The 20745-nt window shown below is 42.7% G+C and overlaps 1 protein-coding gene across 11 annotated transcripts in view; it reads left to right on the forward strand.

The window, feature by feature from the left end:
• The window catches only part of LOC140726788 (glutamate receptor 4), a 235744-nt gene that overhangs the window by 176158 nt on the left and 38841 nt on the right, over positions 1 to 20745 (forward strand). The gene's annotated exons all lie outside the window — the stretch shown is intronic.

A 20745-nucleotide genomic window follows, 5' to 3' on the forward strand; every position in this document is an offset into this window, starting at 1 on the left:
TCCTCACCTACCATCCCATGAGTCTTTGTATCCAGCATATCATTCTCCATAGCTTTTGCTACCTTCAACGGGACCCTACCAACAAATGCATATTTACCTCCAATTCCCCTCTCCACCCCACCCCACACTCCACTTTCCACAGGGGTCAATCCCTTTGTGATTCACTTGTCTATTTGTCCTTCCCCATTAATCTCCCTTCTGGCACTTATCCCTACAAATGGAAGACGTGCTACATCTGCACATTCACCTTCTTCCTCACCTCAGTTCAGGGCCCCAAACAGTCCTTCCAGGTGAGGCAACGGGTCACATGTGAAACCTGTTGGGGTTGTCGATTGTATCTGGTGCCCCTGAAGCAGCCTTTACTACACTGGTGAAACCTGATGTGGATTGGGGAACCGCTTTGTTTTCCACAAAAAAACAATATTTCCCATAGCCAACCACTTTAATTTCAATCCCCATTCTGATTCTGACATGTCAGTCCACAGCCTCCACTTTTGCTATGATGGGCCACTGGTAGGTTGGAAGTGCAACATCTCCTATTCTATGTAGGTAGCCTCCAACCTGATGGCATGAACATCAATTTCTCCAACTTCTGGAAATTGCCTTTGCCTTTCCCGTTCCTGAATTCTCCACTCTGGCTCTCCTTTTACTTATTCTCTTCTCCTCACCTGCCTATCACCTCCCCTGGGTTGAAAGTCATTAATACAAAACATTATCTCCTCTTTGTAATAAATAGGTCACAGCAATTGATTTAATCACATTTCAACAAAGACTAATACATCTTTCATGTATGAATCTTCCATGTATTTATCAGTTTCCAATATCTGACTAAAGCATCTGTATGTTCTCCAGTTCATAGGAAGTTAAAGTGAAATATACAGTGTTTTATTGAACAATATTAGTGTCTAATGCAAAATTATACCACAGGGTGCATATAATTCTCAAAGGTATATGCACACATCCTACTTATTACAGTATTGTATTCTGTCTGGTAGATTGACCCTGAGGTTTCAGTTACATGCGACTTTAATTCACCATCTCACTTGCACTTAGACAGGTCTGCAGTCTCCTACACTGTTATAATGAGCAGGGTAAAGGAGCTGCACCTGCTTTTCCATCTGGGCATGTCACAACCTATAGGACTTGATTTCCAATTCTCCAGTTTTTCTTTCAGTTTACTTTCTTTGTCTTTTGTTGCATATCCCACCTCAGCTGAGATTCCCAGAACACAAACTCTTATTATGCAAACTAAAGATCTTGTAGCTTGGGTCCTTTACCATGCAATGTGATCATTTTGCTTTCCCAGTAGAAGCTGGGTGGTATTGTGAAGATAATTGGCACTTTATTCCATTGCCCTTCATAAGCTGTTCATCATACTTTGTTTAACAAGCTAATTTGTGAATGACTTCTTCCAAAAGAGTATGAGTGGAAAGATAGAACATGATGCATTCATTACGTAATCTGTAGTAGGCATGACCTCTTATGCTTTTTTTCTTGCTTCTTCAATTAGCTGTCAATATATTTTTTTTAAACTTTACTCAGTTGATAATATAACCTCAATGGATCACTTTTGATGATTACATCCACACCTGAGGTGGTGGGAATTTGTATTTGATATTGCTGATATGCCTTATGTTTACTGACATAGCTTCCACGTTTATCAATATTTAAGGTCAATGGACAGAGGCTCCAGCCACTTAGTTCATACTTACTTCATTCAAGATTTGTGTGTGGAGATTTCCAGAATCTTCTCTGCCACTCTTTCAGGTTCATTCTGTGTTGGTAGTGAGTTCATACTCTTGGTGCTGAAGCACTTGGAGATTTTCAGACAGAGTGGTGTCTGAATCAGTCCATCCACTGAATATGTATTCACATGCACATATGCATATTGACAGCTTTAGTGTGGCAGTAGCTATTTCCCCTGCCATACTAGTGGAATCATTGTCACTATTTGTAGAATAAAACTGATGTGGCTGGACTTGGCAAGGCTTTGGCTATAGTGCTTTTTAATAAAGCTCTATGATTGATAGTTGTCCATCATCTCCCACAGTGAGAGGTGACCAGTGCGGGAGAGTTCTTAAAGTGGAAAAGCCACCGGGGCAGTTCCACTTTCTTGACCCTGGAAGCCCAGTGGTATGAGTAGTCATCACAAACTGGGACTTCCTTGGCTCAGTGGTTAACCACAACTTCTTTTGTGCCTTGTCATATCTTTTGCTCTTCACAAAGTGCTGCAGAACCACCTTTCTGGGAGTTGGATTTCACTGTTGATCTCAACCACCCAGCTGTCAGAGCTGACATATCCCGATCTCACCAGGATACGAGGCCCGCCAGCTACCCTCACGTAGTTCAGCCTGCCTGTCGAGGCAGTGTGGCTGCTGTCGCATGCAAAGAGCTACTTGGAGCCCAGATGAGAGATCAGGGTCCAGTGGGGCACAAACGTAAGTGAGCCCCTTGACAAGCCCCTTCACCAGGGGTGCTGCCCCTCCCTGAACAAATATATGCCACTTCCAGATATGTGATGCACACGTGGTTGGACTGACAAGATTCTGACGTCCCCATGCTGATCCCATCTTATAAACCCTTCCACGAGTATTTGAAACTTCTCTTCCACTGGTAGCTGCACCATATTGCACAAGCAATATTTGATCCCATCCAGCATCTCATCCATGGATTCTGACTACACCTAGCTACCTCAGTAAAACAGCCAACATGATCAATGACCCCATTCATTCCATGCATTCTCTCTTCTCAGCTCAAACACAGCTTCTGTCCCCGTGTTCTAACAGACTTGTACTCTGTAGAAGACCGTGGCAGAAAGGGAAGGGGTAGGAGCAGCAGAGGGAGGTGATGGGCAGGTAAAAAGATAATGTGAGGGAAGGAAATGGAATGGGGGATGGTGAGGAAGAGGGGGGTATTACCAGGTTCAATATTCATGCTATCAGGTTGGAGTCTACCCAGACTCAATATAAGGTGTTGCTCCTCCAACCTGAGTGTGGCCTCATCACGACAGTAGAGGAGACCTTGGACTGACATGTCAGGATGGGAAGTAGAATTAAAGTAGGTGGCCTCAGGGAGATCTGACTTTCTGTTGTGGAAAACATGCAGGTGTTCAGTGAAGCTTCTCCCAATCTATGTGGGGTCTCACCAATATACAGGAAGCCACACCGGTATCGCCCTATACAGGAAGCCACACCGGTATCGCCCTATACAGGAGATGACCCCACCAGACCAACAGGTGAAGTGTCACCTCACCTGGAGGGACTGTTTGGGACCCTGTATGGTAGTGAGGGAGAAGGTGTAGAGACTGGTATGGCACTTTTTCTGCTTGTAAGGGTAAGTACCAGGAGGGAGATCGGTGGGGAGGAACAAATGGACAAGGGGGTCGCATAGGGAGCGATCCCTGTGGAAAGTGGGGGGAGGGGAAGATGTGCTTGGTGGTGGGATCCCGTTGGAGATTGCAGAAGTTATTGAGAATTATGTGCTGAATGTGGTGGCTACCATGGTGGTAGGTGAGGACAAGATGAACCCTATCCCTGGAGGGGTAGTGGAAGGATGGGATGAGGGCGGACATGCGCAAAATGGAAGAGATGCAGGAGAGGGCAGCATTGATGATGGAGGAAGGAAGGTCCCTTTCTTCGAAGAAGGAGGACATCTTATTAGTTCCAGAATTAAAAGCTTCATCCTGAGAACAGATGAGGCAGAGGTGGAGGAACTGAGAGAAGTTTTCACTGTAAATTGGTACACTTGACAAAAATGAACCAATTTACCAATTTATCCTTTGGATAAACTTACGTGCTGATATTACATGCATACTGTTGTGAACAAGTACAATCCAGTGTGGATGTTAATGGTCAATAAATGCTGGTTTTCATCTTCTACATTAAGCTGGGATTAGGGATGAGGAAGGTGAAGCTTCATAAAATCTATTGCCCTACAAACAACCATCCAGTATATGCAGAATATGTTGGTTGTGTTCTATTGCTTTGTTAGTTTGTAATCTCCACAGAGCCCAGTAACTATCTGCCTTGACTTCATTATAATGAGCATCATCCTCGCACGTCAAGCCAATTTCACCATTAGCCTATGTCACTCAAAATTAATTATCTTTTCTACTTGAATTTTCAATGCCTGGGTCACCAATTGTGATTCACAATAAATCAGTGCAACATCTGGTTTTATATGAATGTGGACTACCCACTTGTCCCTCATTGCTTGTGTACTGATGCTTAAACAGGTCTTCATACTGTTAGAAATTTGCTCAAACTTGATTGTGATTTGTTTACACTGAACACATTTTTCAATCTGTTCCCAGCTTTTTCAATCCATCCCTTTCCATCAAGGGTGGTCTGTTAACATAAACAGCCACTGTAATCAATAACCTTCCACCCATTGTAATGTAATGCCTAGCCATGATGTTCTCAGGGCCTCTCTATAATTTCAGATCAAATGCCCATCTCTGAAATGTGAAAGCCTGCTTCCCCACAAAGAGAGGTCTGTAATGGACAAGTTCCCAGAAACTGGGATGTTTATTCCAACCATATCCATTGTGGAGCTTCTGAGATCCAAGTACATAGCAGAGTATGGGTGGGTGGAATGTGGGGAAAGAACCAATACGATTTTTTTTTGTTATATTTTATCCTGCCACATGCAGGATTGTGGCAGGGTAACCATTCTTCCTGCTGCCATTTCTTTGTCTCTAGCAAATGTTAATAAGGCAGAGAGAGGAACTAGCACTAACTGTTTACAGAGCATGAATTTGAGAGGATTCAAAAAAGAGTCAAGATTCAAGGCACATTATTATCAACAAATGTATAAATTATACCACCTTGAGAATTAACAGGCAGTTGCAGAGCAAAGAATCTGAAAATAAGACCAGCCCCCAGTGCCCACAGAGGAAGAGGGAAAAATACAAATCATGTAAACAATAGAAGCGAGCAGCAACAATAGCATTCCAAACCAAATTGTGTCCTTAGATCCAAAATCCCCAGAGAAGCTCGAAGTAGGCCCAAAGCCTCAGTATTCTGTTCATCATATTAGCAGGGCAAGTCACCACAAAGTTCGCAGACACGAAGTACAGCAGCTGGGGGCAGTATCGCAGCCTCAGCATCGTGAAGAGAGGAGCCCCAAGAGTACTTGGGTTGGCTTTTAAATTATCCAAACCTCACACTAGGAACCAGGCCCTGCCATAACGAATCATTCTGGGCCTCATTTTCGATGCCAGGTAAGCTGTTCTTGACCTCTCCAAATTGGCTGTGCTCTTAGAACAATCCAACCTCCCCCGAATCTTAACACCCTGCATTTCCAGTCCATATGTACCAGCATTTAGATTATCCAAACAGCAGATAGTACCTCGCATTAGGATCTGGGCCTCGCTGCAGCAAATTGCTCCAGGCCTAGAACACGATGCCCAGCAATTTGTTTTGGACCTGGATTTCGTTGCTGAAGAAGCCGTTCCCGACCTCTCCAAATCAGCTCAGTGCTTAGAGAGATCTGCCCTTGCACCCAGGTATGTTGGACTGGCATCAGAACTCCTCCATCTCGTCTTCTGTCCTCCAAGTTGTTCACTCCAACCAGCACAGCTCCAACTCCAAGTGCATCGATTTTTGCTGTGCACAGCAAAGCTCATATCTCGAGTTCACTTTGCAGTGATTACGGTGATAGTTTACCATAATTTACATCAAAAAAATTTTATTAATAATGTTTTTAATCAAGTTCCAAAGGCGTTGTTATGTGACTCCTACCTGCTAACCTCCTCAAATTGTTTAGATAGAGAATCTTTAATGGAAAGTGATACCCTGGGATGAAAGACTGGCGGGATCCCTCAGTCATGTTTCATCATTGAGGTTTTCACAGTGAATAGAGGCATTAGAAAAGTAAATATTTTTAAAAAGTAACATTTTATATGCATTCTCTGTTAGCTACCCTGTCAACAGGGTGCGGCGCTTCATCCCCGGGTATTGCATTCTACAAGTTTCTCTGTCCTTTCCTGATCAGAGGAAATAGAAACCATTAACAGTGAGGCTTCAGCTGCATGTCGTATCCAGATCAGAACTTTTCCCGTAAGTTGACCTAATCTCCACAAAATCTTCCATGATATTTATATCACATTTCAATTACAGAAACTATTTTCTTCTGAAACTAAATCCAGAAAGAATGTTCAGAATAACCCCTTTCTAAGTTTATCCCACACAATGGCAATATAATGAACACACACCTAATGAATGTACATTGGTATCAAAGCATTGAAGAACATAATACGCCATTAAAAGTATCATTTCTTGCTTTAACATTATATGTCAACGTTGTAACATTAGCTTTCCCTATTTATTTTTAATGTGTAAAAACCATGATAGTTAACCCCATTAGATGTCACTTGTGTCCCTTTTGACCCCAAACATCCCTCATTTAGAATGTCATCACTTGTCAATTATGAAATCAGTCCACCAGCAGCATGAATCATGTACTCCAGAAAATTTAATCCATGAGGGAGAACCTTCACATTACAAACACTTAAGGAAACAATAACTGTTTAGCCTCAAATAAGCATTTCTTCATCATGTACAGAAGAACATATGATGTAGGAGCAAATTAGGCCATTCAGCCCATCAAGCCTGCTCTGCTATTCCATCATGCTGGTTTATTTTCCTGCTCAACCCCATTCTCCTGCCTTCACCACATAACCTTCGAAGCCCCTACTAATGGAAAACCTATCAATCTCCACTTTAAAAATACCTGATGACTTGTCCTCCACAGCTGTCTGTGGCAATGAATTCCACAAATTCAGTGCCCTCTGGTTAAATAAGTTCCTCAGCATCTCTGTTCTAATGGGACGTCCATTCATTCTGAGCTTGTGCCATGTGGTCTTACGGTCTCCCACTATTAGAAACATCCTCTTCACATCCACCCTATCTAGGCCTTTCAATATTCAGTAGGTTTCAAGAAGATCCTCATTCATTCTTCTAAACTCCAGTCAGTACAAGCCCAGAACCAGTAAACAATATGCTAACACTTACATTCATGGGATGATTCCCATGAGCCTTCTCTGGACCCTCTCCATTGCCAGCACATCCTTTCTTAGATATGAGGTTCAAACTACATACATGGTGGAAAATTGCGCTCAAACACATCAAGGGCCTAATTTTACTTTCTATTGATGGTATTTTGATTTTAAGACAGTCATTTTATAATTTTATGCAAGGAGATAAATTGCATTAATATTATATGGTTGAATATCACCAGTATGCATTCTGTGTAGTGTGCCAGACCAAATGATGAGTCATTTTCCCATCCAAAGCTTCTGCTTTCTGCCTCATTATTTACATTTGTCTTCAAAGTAAACCTTGTTGTTTGGAGTTAGACTATTAAAAAGCATACTGCACGGTTGATTTAAAATACCTATATTCACTGATGGAAGTGGTTTTCAAACTTCTTGATGCTAAAAATTAGGGATTAAGTGGGAATTACATTTATCTGACATCATTCATGGTTTGGTTGACATTGAGTAGTTCATATCCAGCAATATATGAACTAATTACCATTTATATTTCCTCCAAATGTTTTACTAGTAAATTGAATAGGTCCTGAGTGGTTATCAGTTGGGAAGGATTGGCCATGCTACACAGAATCCGCCCAGTATTTATTCCATAAAAGACTGATTTTTATCTTTATCACCTAGGGAGCAACCTGATATTTATGGAAACCATTCAAGTGAGAATTTTGCAGTTTTGATATAAGGCTACTGATGGAAGTTTTTGGATTATACTCCAGGCAAGCATAACAAATGGAATAGAAATTGGACTGTTCAGTAAAGGTCAAATGACCCACTACACCAGATCACCACTCAGCCAGTGAACATAAGTATCTACTCCCAAGTGTTCAAACCTGGCCTGATGGGTCATAAAGGTCAATCAACATTTCTTGCTTACGACAGGCAGTGAAAAGGTGGATCACAACATATTGCAGCACAAGCAGAAACATCTTCCTCACTCCTGTCTGATCATCCTGTAATGTTGATGGATCATGTTACTGTCTTGAATTTTCTATTCAAATTTTCTCTTAGTTATGTGAACTAAATGGATTTTTATGTACTGGAACACTTGAAGCTTTAACAATATTCAACACTTCAACACTTGAAGCTGTTGATGTTACTTGTGGGCTTGATGCACCATCAATAACTCTAGGAGACTGGAAGTGAACGATAGGCTTTTATTAACAGCGAAAAAGGGACCAGGACCATGTCGAGATTGAGGGAGGAGCAGTGCCCCCAATTGCCTTTATACAGGGGTCTGTGGGAGGAGCCACAGGAGCAGTCAGCGGGGGTGGGGGGGGGGGGGTGTCCAGGCAGGTATATGTAGTTCACCACATTCACCCCTCCTTTGTTTTAAAAGAGAATCCCCACGGGGCGAAGTTTCTGACAAGTATATTTACAGGTCGAGTCTATCAGGTGGTCGAGTCCATCGCTGCAATCTACGTAGCACCGGCTGTGATTGCACCGGTGACGGTGGTTGTGCTGGCTCCGGCCTGACTGGAGGTGCCAGCCCATTAGGCGTCAGTAATCCCTCATGTGTGTGCGTGGCACCTGGTATGGGAGTGTCGGGAGGAGTTGGTGTAGGGCTTGGCGTGCACGGTGTCTCATGGGTAGGTGTCTTGTGGGTATATACATCAGTGGGTACGGGGACCATAGTCACCATGGAGCGTTCAGGGTAGGGGTCTGGTGCTCCTGCGGGCGCCAGGTTGCGGATGGAGACCGTGTCCTCCCGCCCATCAGGTAAGATCACGTAGGCATACTGGGGGTTCGCATGTAGAAGGTGAACCCTCTCGACCAGCGGGGAGTATTTATTACTCCTCACATGTTTCCGGAGCAGCACTGGCCCTGGGGACGTCAGCCAAGCTGGTAGGGTGGTCCCAGTGGCAGACTTCCTGGGAAAAGAAAAGAGGCGCTCATGAGGGGTGGCATTGGTGGACGTGCATAACAGGGAGCGGATGGAGTGGAGTGCCTCGGGGAGAACCTCCTGCCAGCGAGAGACCGGCAGTCCCTTTGACCAAAGGGCTAAGAGTGTGGCCTTCCACACCGTGGCATTCTCCCTCTCCACCTGGCCATTTCCCCGGGGATTATAGCTCGTGGTCCTACTAGTCACAATACCCCTAGCCAACAGGTACCGGCGCAGCTCGTCACTCATAAACAAGGACCCTCTATCACTGTGGATATAGCAGGGATACCCGAACAGAGTGAAGAGCTGGCGCAGGGCTTTTATGACGGACGTGGTGGTGGTATCGGGGCAGGGGATGGCAAAGGGGAACCGCGAGTACTCGTCAATAATGTTAAGAAAGTACACATTGCAGTCGGTGGACGGAAGGGGGCCCTTAAAGTCCACACTCAGTCGCTCAAAGGGGCGGGTGGCCTTTATAAGTTGCGCCTTTGCTGGATGGTAGAAGTGCGGTTTGCACTCAGCGCAGACTCGGCAGTCCCTGGTCATCGTCCTGATCTCCTCGAGGGAGTACGGCAGGTTCCGGGCTTTCACAAAGTGGAAAAGCCGGGTGACCCCCGGGTGGCAAAGATCTGCATGGAGGGCGTATAGCTGGTCGAGCTGCGCGCTGGCACACGCTCCCCGGGATAGGGCATCAGGGGGCTCATTGAGCCTTCCAGGCCGGTACAGGATGTCATAGTTGTAGGTGGAGAGTTCAATTCTCCACCTCAAAATTTTATCATTTTTGATTTTGCCCCACTGTTGGTTGCTAAATATGAACGCAACTGAGCATTGGTCGGTCAGCAAGATGAACTTTTTGCCAGCGAGATAGTGCCTCCAGTGCCTATTAGCCCACAATGGCCTGGGCTTTTTTCTCCACTGCGGAGTGCCAAATTTCAGGGCCTTGAAGGGTACGAGAGAAGAATGCTACTGGCCTTCCTGCCTGATTGAGGGTAGCAGCCAGCGTGAAGTCGGAGTCGTCACTCTCTACTTGGAAGGGAATGGTCTCGTCCACCGCATGCATCGTTGCTTTGGCAATGTCCCCTTTAATGTGGCTGAAGGCCGAGCGGGGCCTCGGCAGAGAGGGGAAATGTGGTGGACTTGACCGGGGGGCGGGCCTTATCTGCGTAATGGGGGACCCATTGGGCGTAATAGGAAAAGAAGCCCAGGCACCGTTTGAGGGCTCTGAGGGTGGTGGGAAGAGGGAGTTCCAGCAGGGGGTGCATACGGTCTGGATCAGGGCCAATGACTCTGTTCTCCACGACATACCCAAGGATAGCAAGTCAGGTGGTTCCGAACACACACTTGTCCCTGTTACAGGTAAGGTTAAAAGCTTTGGCCACTTGGAAAAATTGTTGGAGGTTGGTGTCATGATCCTGCCGGCGAGAGACCGGCAGTCCCTTTGACCGAAGGGCTAAGAGTGTGGCCTTCCACATCTTTCCCACTCCTGTCTGACCATCCTGTAATATTGATGGATCATGTTACTGTCTTGAATTTTCTATTCAAATTTTCTCTTAGTTATGTGAACTAAACAGGTTTTTATGTACTGGAACACTTGAAGCTTTATCAATGAGAAGCAGTTGATGTTACTTGTGGGCTGCTCGATCCTGTCTTTTCCATGCATAGCATCCTGTGGGAGCTTCATTGTTCGGTTAAACTTTATTACTCGGCAACATAAATCTGCACAGCATTTTATTATTTTTCCCCTCAGACTGAATCCATCACTGCCATGTAACGGCCTTACTCTCTAGTGCATCAGTAGTGTTCATATCAGCAACTGTTCTGAGCCTGCTTTTTAATTTGCTCTTATAGATTTGCTGTTAGTGATGTAATGTTTTCATATAGATTATTGGGCAGTGTTTCACTTTGTGATTACTTTTAGTGATATCCTCTGAAAAATCAGAGGCCCTTTTTCAACTACAAGCTGAATTTTCTAACATTTCTGGCATTTAATTCATGCATGTTCAAGTAAAGAGGCAAGCTATATTGGGGGGCTGTTATCATTGCAAGCAGTTGCTGGTCGGCTGAGGCAGCATGAGGTTTAAAAAGAACTCGCCTTTCAGGACTTATCAGTCAGCTACAATCATAACAGTCTCTTAAGCACTTGGCAAAGGCCAATAAAAAGAAGCGATGTGTAAAGGGCACACACACAAAATGCCGGAGGAACTCAGCAGGCCAGGCAGCATCTATGGAAAAGAGTAAACAGTCGATGTTTTTGGCCGAGACATTTCATCAGGACTGCATTTCATGTACACATGTTCATTGATCAGGAGGACTTTACACGTGATGGACTAGGCCATATCCACTTCTTATATTTGTGAGATTTTCCATTCAAGGTCATTGGTGTTTCCATCCCAGGCTGTAATACAGCCAGTCAATATACTCTCCAATACACATCTATAGAAGTTTTTCAAAATTTTAGTTGTCATACAGAACCTTTGCAAACTTCTAAGGAAGTAGAGGTGCTGTCATGCTTTCTCCATTATTGCACTTGCATGCTGGACCCAGGACAACTCCTCCGAAATAATTATACCAAGAAATTTAAAGTTACTGACCCTCTCCACTTCTGGTTTCCTTCTCCTGAAGTCAATCATCAGCTTCTTTGGTCTTGCTGACATCGAGTGAGAGGTCTTCGCCACCTTTGATTCAGCCTACAACAAGGGCACCAAGAGCAAACCTGAATATGGCACTGGAGCTGTGCGTAGCTACATGGTCATAACTGTAAAGCGAGTAGAGCAGAGGGCAGAGCACACACCCTTATGGTGTACTTGTGCTGATGGAGATTGTGGAGATGTGGTTGCCAATCTGAACTGTAATACCTGGAGTTTCTGGGAGTAATTTGGAAGGTGCAGGATCAATACATCCCAAAGTATCTTAAGTAGAGGATGAGCAACTGTGGCTGAAATGGGAAGATAAAGACAGCATGAAAGCAAAAGAGAGGGCGTATAGTAGAGCAAAAATTAGTGGGAAGTGAGAGGATTGGGTAGCTTTTAAAACACCAACAGAAGGCAACTAAAAACAGAGAGAAATTATGAACTATAAGACAATACGATATAGGAACAGAATTAGGCCCTCGGGCCCATCGAGTCTGCTCTGCCATTTCATCATGGTGATCCGATTTTCCTTTCTGCCCCAATCTCCTGCCTTCTCCCCATATCCCTTCATGCACCGACCAATCAAGAATCTGTCAGCCTCTACCTTAAATATGCTTGACCTCCACATAACTATGAAGGTAAGCTAGCAAGTCATATAAAAGAGGGTATCAAAAGCTTTTTCAGAAACATAAATAATAAAAGAGAGGTGAAAGTAGATATCAGCCCACTGAAAAATGATGCTGGCGAGGTAGTAACGGGGCAAAGATTTTGCATCCGTCTTTACTGTGGAATACACTAGCAGTATGCCAGAAATTCAAGAGTGTGAGGGGGCAGAAATGAATGCAGTTGCTATTACTACAGAGAAGGTGCTTGAGGAGATGAAAGGAATGAAGGTAGATAAGTCAGTTGGACCAATTGAATTACACTCTAGGGTTCTGAAAGATGTAGTTGGAGAGACTGTGGAGGCATTAGAATTGATGTTTCAAATATCACTAGATTCTAGAATGGTTCTGGAGGATTGGAAAATTGCAAATGTCACTCCACTCTTTAAGATGGGAGGGAGGCAGAAGAAAGGAAATTACAGGCCAGTTAGCCTGACTTCTGTGGTTGGAATGATGTTGGAGTCCATCATTAAGAATGAGGTTTTGGGTTACGTGAATGCACATGATAAAATGGGCCAAAGTCAGCATGGTTTCCTTAAGGAGGAATCTTGCCTCACAAATCTGATGGGATTCTTTGAGGAAATGATGGGCAAGATAGACAAAGGCATGTCAATGGATGTTGTTTACTTGGATTTTCAGAAGGCCATTGAAAAAGTGCCACATATGAGGCTGCTTAACAACGTAAGAGCCTATCGTATTATGGGAAAGATACTAGCATGGATAGAATATTGGCTGAAGGGCAGGAAGCAGAGTGGGAATAAAGGGTGCATTTTCTGGCTGGCTGCTGGTAAACAGTGGTGTTCTGTAAAGGTCAGTGTTGGGACTGCTTCTTTTCACATTACTTGCTTAGGATAATAAGACCCCTTAGGGGCAAGTGTTCATAATATGATTGAATTCACCCTGAAATTTGAGAAGGAGAAGCCAAAGTCAGGTGTATCAGTATTATGGTGGAATAAGGGGAATTACAGAGAAACGAGAGAGGAGTTGGCCAGAATTGATTGGAAAGAACACTGGCAGGGATGATAGCACGGCAGCAATGGCTGAAGTTTCTGGAAGCAATTCAGAAGGCACAAGATATATACATCCCAAAGAGGAAGAAGTATTCTAAAGGCAAGATGACACAACTGTGGCTAACAAGAGAAGTCACAGCAAACAGAAAAACCAAAGAGAGGGCATATAGTAGAGCAAAAATTAGTGGGAAGTTAGAGGATTGGGACAGTTTTAAATACCAGTAGAAGGCAACAAAAAATCATTAAGATGGTAAAGATGGAATACAAAAGTAAGCAAACCAGTAATATTAAAGAGGATACCAAAAGTTTATTCAGATACATAAAGTGTAAAAGAAAGTGAAGAGGGGATATCGAGAAGAAAACGATGTTGGAGAGGTAGTAATGGGATACAAGGAAATGGCAGGTGAACTGAATAAGTATTTTGCCTCAGTCTTCACTGCGGAAGACACTAGCAGTATGTTGGAAATGTTGGGTGTCATGGGTCATGAAGTATGTGAAGTTACCAATACTAGAGAGAAGATTGATGGGATACTGATAGCTCTGAAGGTAGATTAGTCTCCTGGACCCGATGGTGTACACCCTAGCTTTCTGAAAGAAGTAGCTGAAGAAATTGTGGAGACACTAGTAATGACCTTTCAAGAATCACTAGATTCTGGAAGAGTGTCTCTCTAGAAGGGAGAGAAGCAGAAGAAAGGAAATTATAGGCCAGTGGGTTTGAGCTCAGTGGTCTGGAAGACGTTAGAGTTGATTGATAAGTATGAGGAGGAGTATAGGAAACTGATACAGGACTTTGTGATATGGTGCAACTCAAACTACCTGCGTCTCAATATCACCAAGACCAAGGAGATGGTGGTGGACTTTAGGAGATCTAGGCCCCATATGGAGCCAGTGATAATTAATGGAGAACGTGTGGAGCAGGTTAAGACCTACAAGTATCTGGGAGTACAGTTAGACGAGAAGCTTGACTGGACTGCCAACACAGATGCCTTGTGCAGGAAGGCACAGAGTCAAATGTACTTCCTAAGAAGGTTGGCGTCATTCAATGTCTGTAGTGAGATGCTGAAGATGTTCTATAGGTCAGTTGTGGAGAGCGCCCTCTTCTTTGTGGTGGCGTGTTGGGGAGGAAGCATTAAGAAGAGGGACGCCTCACGTCTTAATAAGCTGGTAAGGGAGGTGGGCTCTGTCGTGGGCAAAGTACTGGAGAGTTTAACATCGGTAGCTGAGCGAAGGGCGCTGAGTAGGCTACGGTCAATTATGGATAACTCTGAACATCCTCTACATAGCACCATCCAGAGACAGAGAAGCAGTTTCAGTGACAGGTTACTATCGATGCAATGCTCCTCAGACAGGATGAAGAGGTCAATACTCCCCAATGCCATTAGGCTTTACAATTCTACCGCCAGGACTTAAGAACTTTTTAAAAGCTATTATTAATGCTTTTTGAGACGGTGATTTAGATGCATATCATATTTTTTTACTGAGTTAAGTATTGTATGTAATTAGTTTTGCTACAACAAGTGTATGGGACATTGGAAAAAAAGTTGAATTTCCCCATGGGGATGAATAAAGTATCTATCTATCTATCTATCTATCTATGTGGTTTTGGGTACTTGGAGGCACATGATAAAATTGGCCATAGTCAGCATAGTTTCTCAAGGGAAAATATTGCCTTACAGATCTGTTGGAATTCTTTCAAGAAATAGCAAGCAGGGTAGACAAAGGAGAAGCAGTTGATGTTGTATGCTTGGAATTTTAGAGGGCCTTTGACAAGGTGCCACACATGAGGCTGCGTATCAAGCTATGAGCCCATGGTATTACAGGAAAGATTCTAGCATGGATAAAGAGGTAGCTGATTGGCAGTCAGTAAAGATTGGGAATGAAGGGAGGCTTTTCTGGTTGGCTGCCAGTGACTATTTGTATTGGGAATTATTCTTTTTACCTTATATGTCAACGATTTGGATAATGGAATTGATGGCTTTGTTGTAAAGTTTGCAGACGAAATGAGGATAGGTGGAGGGGCAGGTATTTTTGAGGAAGTAGAGAGCCTACAGTAGGACTTATCTTCAGGAGAATGGGGAAAGTAATGGCAAATGGAACACAGTGTCGGGGAGTGTATGATCATGTACTTTAGCAGAAGAATTGAAAGGATTGACTATTTTTTAAATGGTGAGAAAATACAGAAAAACCGAGATGTAAAAGACTTAAGAGTCATTGTGCAGGATTCCCTACAGGTTCATTTGCAGGTTGAGTCTGTGGTGAGGAAGACAAATGCAATGTTAACATTCACTTCAAGAGGTCTAGAATATAAAAGCAAGGATGTAATATTGAAACTTTATAGGGCATTGGTGAGGCCTCACTTGGAATATTGTGACCTGCTTTAGGCCCTTTCTCTTAGAAAGAATGTGGAGAGAGTTCAAAGGAGGTTCATGAAAATGATTCCAGGATTGAATGGCTTATCATATGAAGAGTGTCTGATGTCTCTGAGCCTGTATTCACTGGAATTCAGTAGAATAAGGGTGATCTCATTGAAACCTATTGAATGGTGAAAGGCCTTGATAAAGTGGAAGTGGAGAGGATGTTTCCTATGGTGGGAGAGTCAAAGACCAGAGGACACAGCCCCAGAATAAAGGAGCGTTCTTTTTGAACAGAGATAAGGAGGTATTTCCTTAGCCAGAGAATGGTTAATCTGTGGAATTTGTTGAGACAGGCAGCTTTGGAGGCCAGCTCTTTATGTATATTTAAGGCAGAAGTTGATAGAGTCATAACTGGTCAGAGTATAAAGGGATACGGAAGGGGTGGTGGTGGAAAGCAGGAGATTGGGACTGAGAGGAAAACTGGATCAGCCATGTTGAAATGGCTGAGCAGACTAAATGGGTCAAATGGCCTAATTCTGCTCCACTATCTTATAGTCTTAGGTCAGTGATTTGTATGATGGAATTGATCGTTTTGTGGCCAAACTTGGAGGGGATACAAAAGTAAGTGGAGGGGCAGGTAGTGTTGAGTTAACAGAGTGTCTAGACAGATTGGGAGAATGGGCAAAGAAGTGGCAGGTGTAGGGAAATGTATGGTCATGTACTTTGGTAGAAGGAATGAAGGTGTAGACTATTTTCTAAGTGGGGAATAAATTCAAAAGTCAGTGGTGCAAAAGGGCTTGGCAGTCCTCGTGCGGGATTCCCTAAAGTTTAACTTGTAAGTTGAGTTGGTAGTGAGGCAGGCAAATGCAAAATTAGTGTTCATTTTGAGAAGACAAGAATATAAAAGCAAGGATGCAATGCCAAGGCTTTACACGGCATTGGTCGGACCACACGGAATATGGTGAGCAGTTTGGGTCCCTTATCTGAGAAAAGATGTGCTGGCACTTGAGAGTGTTCAGAAGATTTTCATGAGAATAATTCCGGGAATGAAGGGGTTAATTAACGAGGAGTATTTGATGGCTCTGGGCCTGTACCTGTTGGAGTTTAGAAGAATGAGGAAGGATCTCATTGAAACCTATCGAATATTGATAGAGTGGATGTGGGAGAGTCTAGAACAGCCTCAGAATAGATGGACATCCATTTAGAACAGAGATAAGGAGGGATTTCATTCACCAGAAGGTAGTGAATCTGTGGTATTTATTGCCACAGGTGGCGGTGAAGGACAAGTCAATGGATATATTTAAACCGTAGTTAATAGGTTCTTGATTATTCAGGGTTATGGGGAGAAAGCAAGAGAACAAAGTTGAGAGGGACAGTAAATCAGCCATGATAGAATGGAGGAGCACATCTGATGGGCCGAATAGCCTAATTCTGCTCCTGTGTCTTTTGGCCTTTTCTCAGGTCAGTGTTAAGAACTTTCAAGAGGTAGGTTGGATGTCCTGATGGGAGAGCAGAAATCTACTGTGGAAGAATAATCTAAAAGGGCTGAATTATAGAAAGGGTTATATTCAATGCTCTGATGACAAGAACACTTCAATATGAGTCATTTGTGTGTCACTACAAATCATTTTATTTATTGTCTCTCTGAATACTCAATCATTTCTCTGTTTCACAATTCTTGTTTCATCAGCTTAGATTTGTTTTCAGGCAGTACATTGTAAATTAGATGAATGATGTATTTTGCTAGTTAAAATATATTTCTTGTCATTTGCTGGTGGAAATTGATTAAAATCTTAAACAAAGACACTTGCCAACACAAGAGTTTATCTCATTTTGTATTCTATTTATAACCTTGCTTTGCCATTATGTTTGAACCAATATCAATATTTCATTATCAGCAAGTTCATTTTAGTAGTAATAATGCAACATTCAGTGTGGGAAGTGACACCTTTTCATCAAAACTTGCTTGACAGATGAATGCAATGCTCAATATTGCATCATAGTGTTGATATTAAATATGCATTTCCACTAAATGCACCCAAAATTATTTTCATTTCATCAGACATTGAACTAGCAAAGCATGTTGTGGAAGGAAGTACTGTGGATTCCAATTAGTTGGGACACATCAGGACTTGTAAATTTTGGCAAAATTAGGCAGCTACCCCAGTTAGCTCAAGTTTTATGGAAATAGTTTAAAAGTTATATTTTTAAAAAAGACAAACTGAGTAAAAAATCTTGTATTTAACTGAAATACAGAACAAATTGGAGCACTACCAGTAGTACCATAGTTCTATAAAACTGTGTATTAGTTCCTATCGATGGAGAAATGATCCAGTGTACGTAATGAACAAAATTAGCGCAGACACCTCATGTGGATAATGGACTGCCATCATACAATATTTTTGACAATTACGTCCTCCAAATCTTCATTTTCATTATAAAATTTAGGATTATTATCAATACAATCAAATTCTTCATGGTTCCTAACTTGTTGGAGTAGTGAAATTGTTTCTTTTTCTCTCCTGCCAGTTTATGGTATCTCCAAGTCTGAATGTTTTAAACCGCAGTTCAGAATTGTCTTGCTGCTTATTCCTCGCCAACTATCAATGACAAAAATCACTGCTTTTTGAACACAAATACACACAGCTGACACTATTTAAACACTATTCAGTGTGCTGTCTAATGGCCACACAAGTGTGCACGATTGACTGACACTAGTTAGAACCTGTTTGGCCATAGACTGCTGTCTCAATTAAGTGACATAGTATCCCAAATAAACATAGTATCCCAAATCCCAGCAGTTTTATTGATTAGTTTTTGTTCTTTGAGAGTTGCCCCAAGTAATCAACTGTCCCCGATTAGCCGGAATACATGCTATTCTGATATTATCCAGCTTCTGCCTCAACCTCCAGCTGCCTCACCTTTCCAGGAACCCAGAATCAAGTTCCTGGAGATGGCACATCCTGTTTCATTGATTGTGTATAGTTTTTCCTTTATTCTGTTGTATTTTAGTTCTACTGTGAATGCCTACAATATATGGTGACATGCATTCTTTGATAATAAATTTACTTTGAAATTTGTTACTACTCTGAAGTATCACCTGTGCAGAATCTGTATGTTTTCTCCCAAATGATTGTGTTTACTTCAGATACTTGTGCCTCACACATCTCAAAGATTTACTGATTTATTTGGTCACTGTAAATTTTCCCTGACTGTAATATAATGGTTTAAAGAATCAAAAGGAAATTGATGACCAACAACACACACAAAATGCTGGTGGAACACAGCAGGCCAGGCAGCATCTATAGGGAGAAGCAATGTCGACGTTTCGGGCCGAGACCCTTCGTCAGGAAATTGATGACCAAATTGGTTGCAGGAAATAAAGGGGGCTTAGGGTTTAGGTTAATGGGGCTAATCGGATTCCTCTGGATGAAATGGGCTGAATGGCACTTTCACTGTTATTCTACATCAGGTCTACATCATTGATACTCAAGTAGCCAATCATTCAGAACTGTGCACAGGGTTCTACACTTGGCTCAGCCATCTGGGTCAAGTAAGGAATCTAATACCTACTTCTTCAAACTTGACCACTGCTTCCTGGTAGAATTAATATATAGGCCTTACAGGTTTTATCTTTATTTTTGATTTGTTTAATGCAGTAATTGAACCATTGGGAAAAATCATAGGAAGAATGGTAAAGCTACAAGCACTTACAGAATTCTGTGGAAATGTTTGCTTGATTAGCTGTGTCTAGATTTCTGTCCATTGCTTCTATCTCCCTTTAATAACTAGTTATGAAACTAGTTCCAGAACAAAATATACTTAGAAGAGAAATGGTGGTTTAGAAATTGCAATATCCTGTTTATCGACATTCAGTGATGGTCTTTGATGTTATTACAGTTTCTACAGGAAGTTAGTGCCTCTGTACCATTCAGATTAAATTCAAACAAGGTTATGATATCTTTTTCATAACCCGATATAAGAGCAATGATAAGTAGCAAAGTGTACCAAACTGCAAGGGTAGACCAGTGGAGATATGTCTCTACCAAAGGACGTGCAACTCCTTCACTCCGCTAGCCTGCAGGTCACCATTAGGTAAGGTGCAGCACCTGCTTAGCCCTCTGATCAGGGTCACATGAGGCCAATGGGGGCAGGTAGTGGATGATCCTACAGATGATGCATATCGTAAGTCCTGGTTATGCGACCACTGACACCAGGCAGACAATCTCTAAAGAGTATTGATAATGGCTGGGATCACCTGTCTTGTAAAGACACTGCCCAGAAGAAGGCAATGGCAGACTACTTCTGTAGAAAAACTTACCAAGAGCAATCATGGTCATGGAAAGACCATGATCACACTAGTCATACGACACAGCACATAACAAACAAACCAAGCTGCAAACGGGAAACACGAGGAAATCTGCAGATGCTGGAAATTCAAGCAACACACATAAAATGCTGGTGGACCGCAGCAGGTCAGGCAGCATCTATAGGGAGAAGCACTGTCGACGTTTCAGGCCGAGACCCTTCGTCAGGACTAACTGGTGATGAAGGGTCTCGTCCCGAAACGTTAACAGTGCTTCTCCCTATAGATGCTGCCTGACCTGCTGCGTTCCACCAGCATTTTGTGCGTGTTGCAAAGGGGAGAGTGGTTTATCTTAAAAAAACACCTGTGAATCATCCAATATAGATATAAAATTATTGCACATTTTTCACAAATTAGAAACAAAGGAAAAATGTGCAATAATAATTCCCAAGCAATGACTGTTTTAGTGATGATGATGAAATCTGTATAAAAACAGACAGCTGTTGTGGGTAATGCACTGAGTTGTATAAATGCTATTCCACATTGAGCAGAGTCTGAAATAGTTGTCCTTCCACACAGTAATGGGGGTTGTTTAGATTTTTTTCAGTTTATCTACCTGCCTGTCCCTGAATAAGAATGTAAAAAACAAGTGAACAGGATATAACCAATCTAACAACAATCAGCCTTGCTTCTTTCCCTGAAATTTAGCAGCATAACATTAATTAATAATATGTTTGGGGCCTGCTTTGATTTGAAAAGTGGAAGTCATTCTTTGTGAATGGATTTATGCAAGTCACTGTACTGCTGGCCTAAGAAAAACGGGCAACTCCTGTGAAAAATCTGGGCCGGCTGG

This window comes from Hemitrygon akajei, chromosome 4, assembly GCF_048418815.1.
Source record: "Hemitrygon akajei chromosome 4, sHemAka1.3, whole genome shotgun sequence".
Classification (NCBI taxonomy): domain Eukaryota; kingdom Metazoa; phylum Chordata; class Chondrichthyes; order Myliobatiformes; family Dasyatidae; genus Hemitrygon; species Hemitrygon akajei.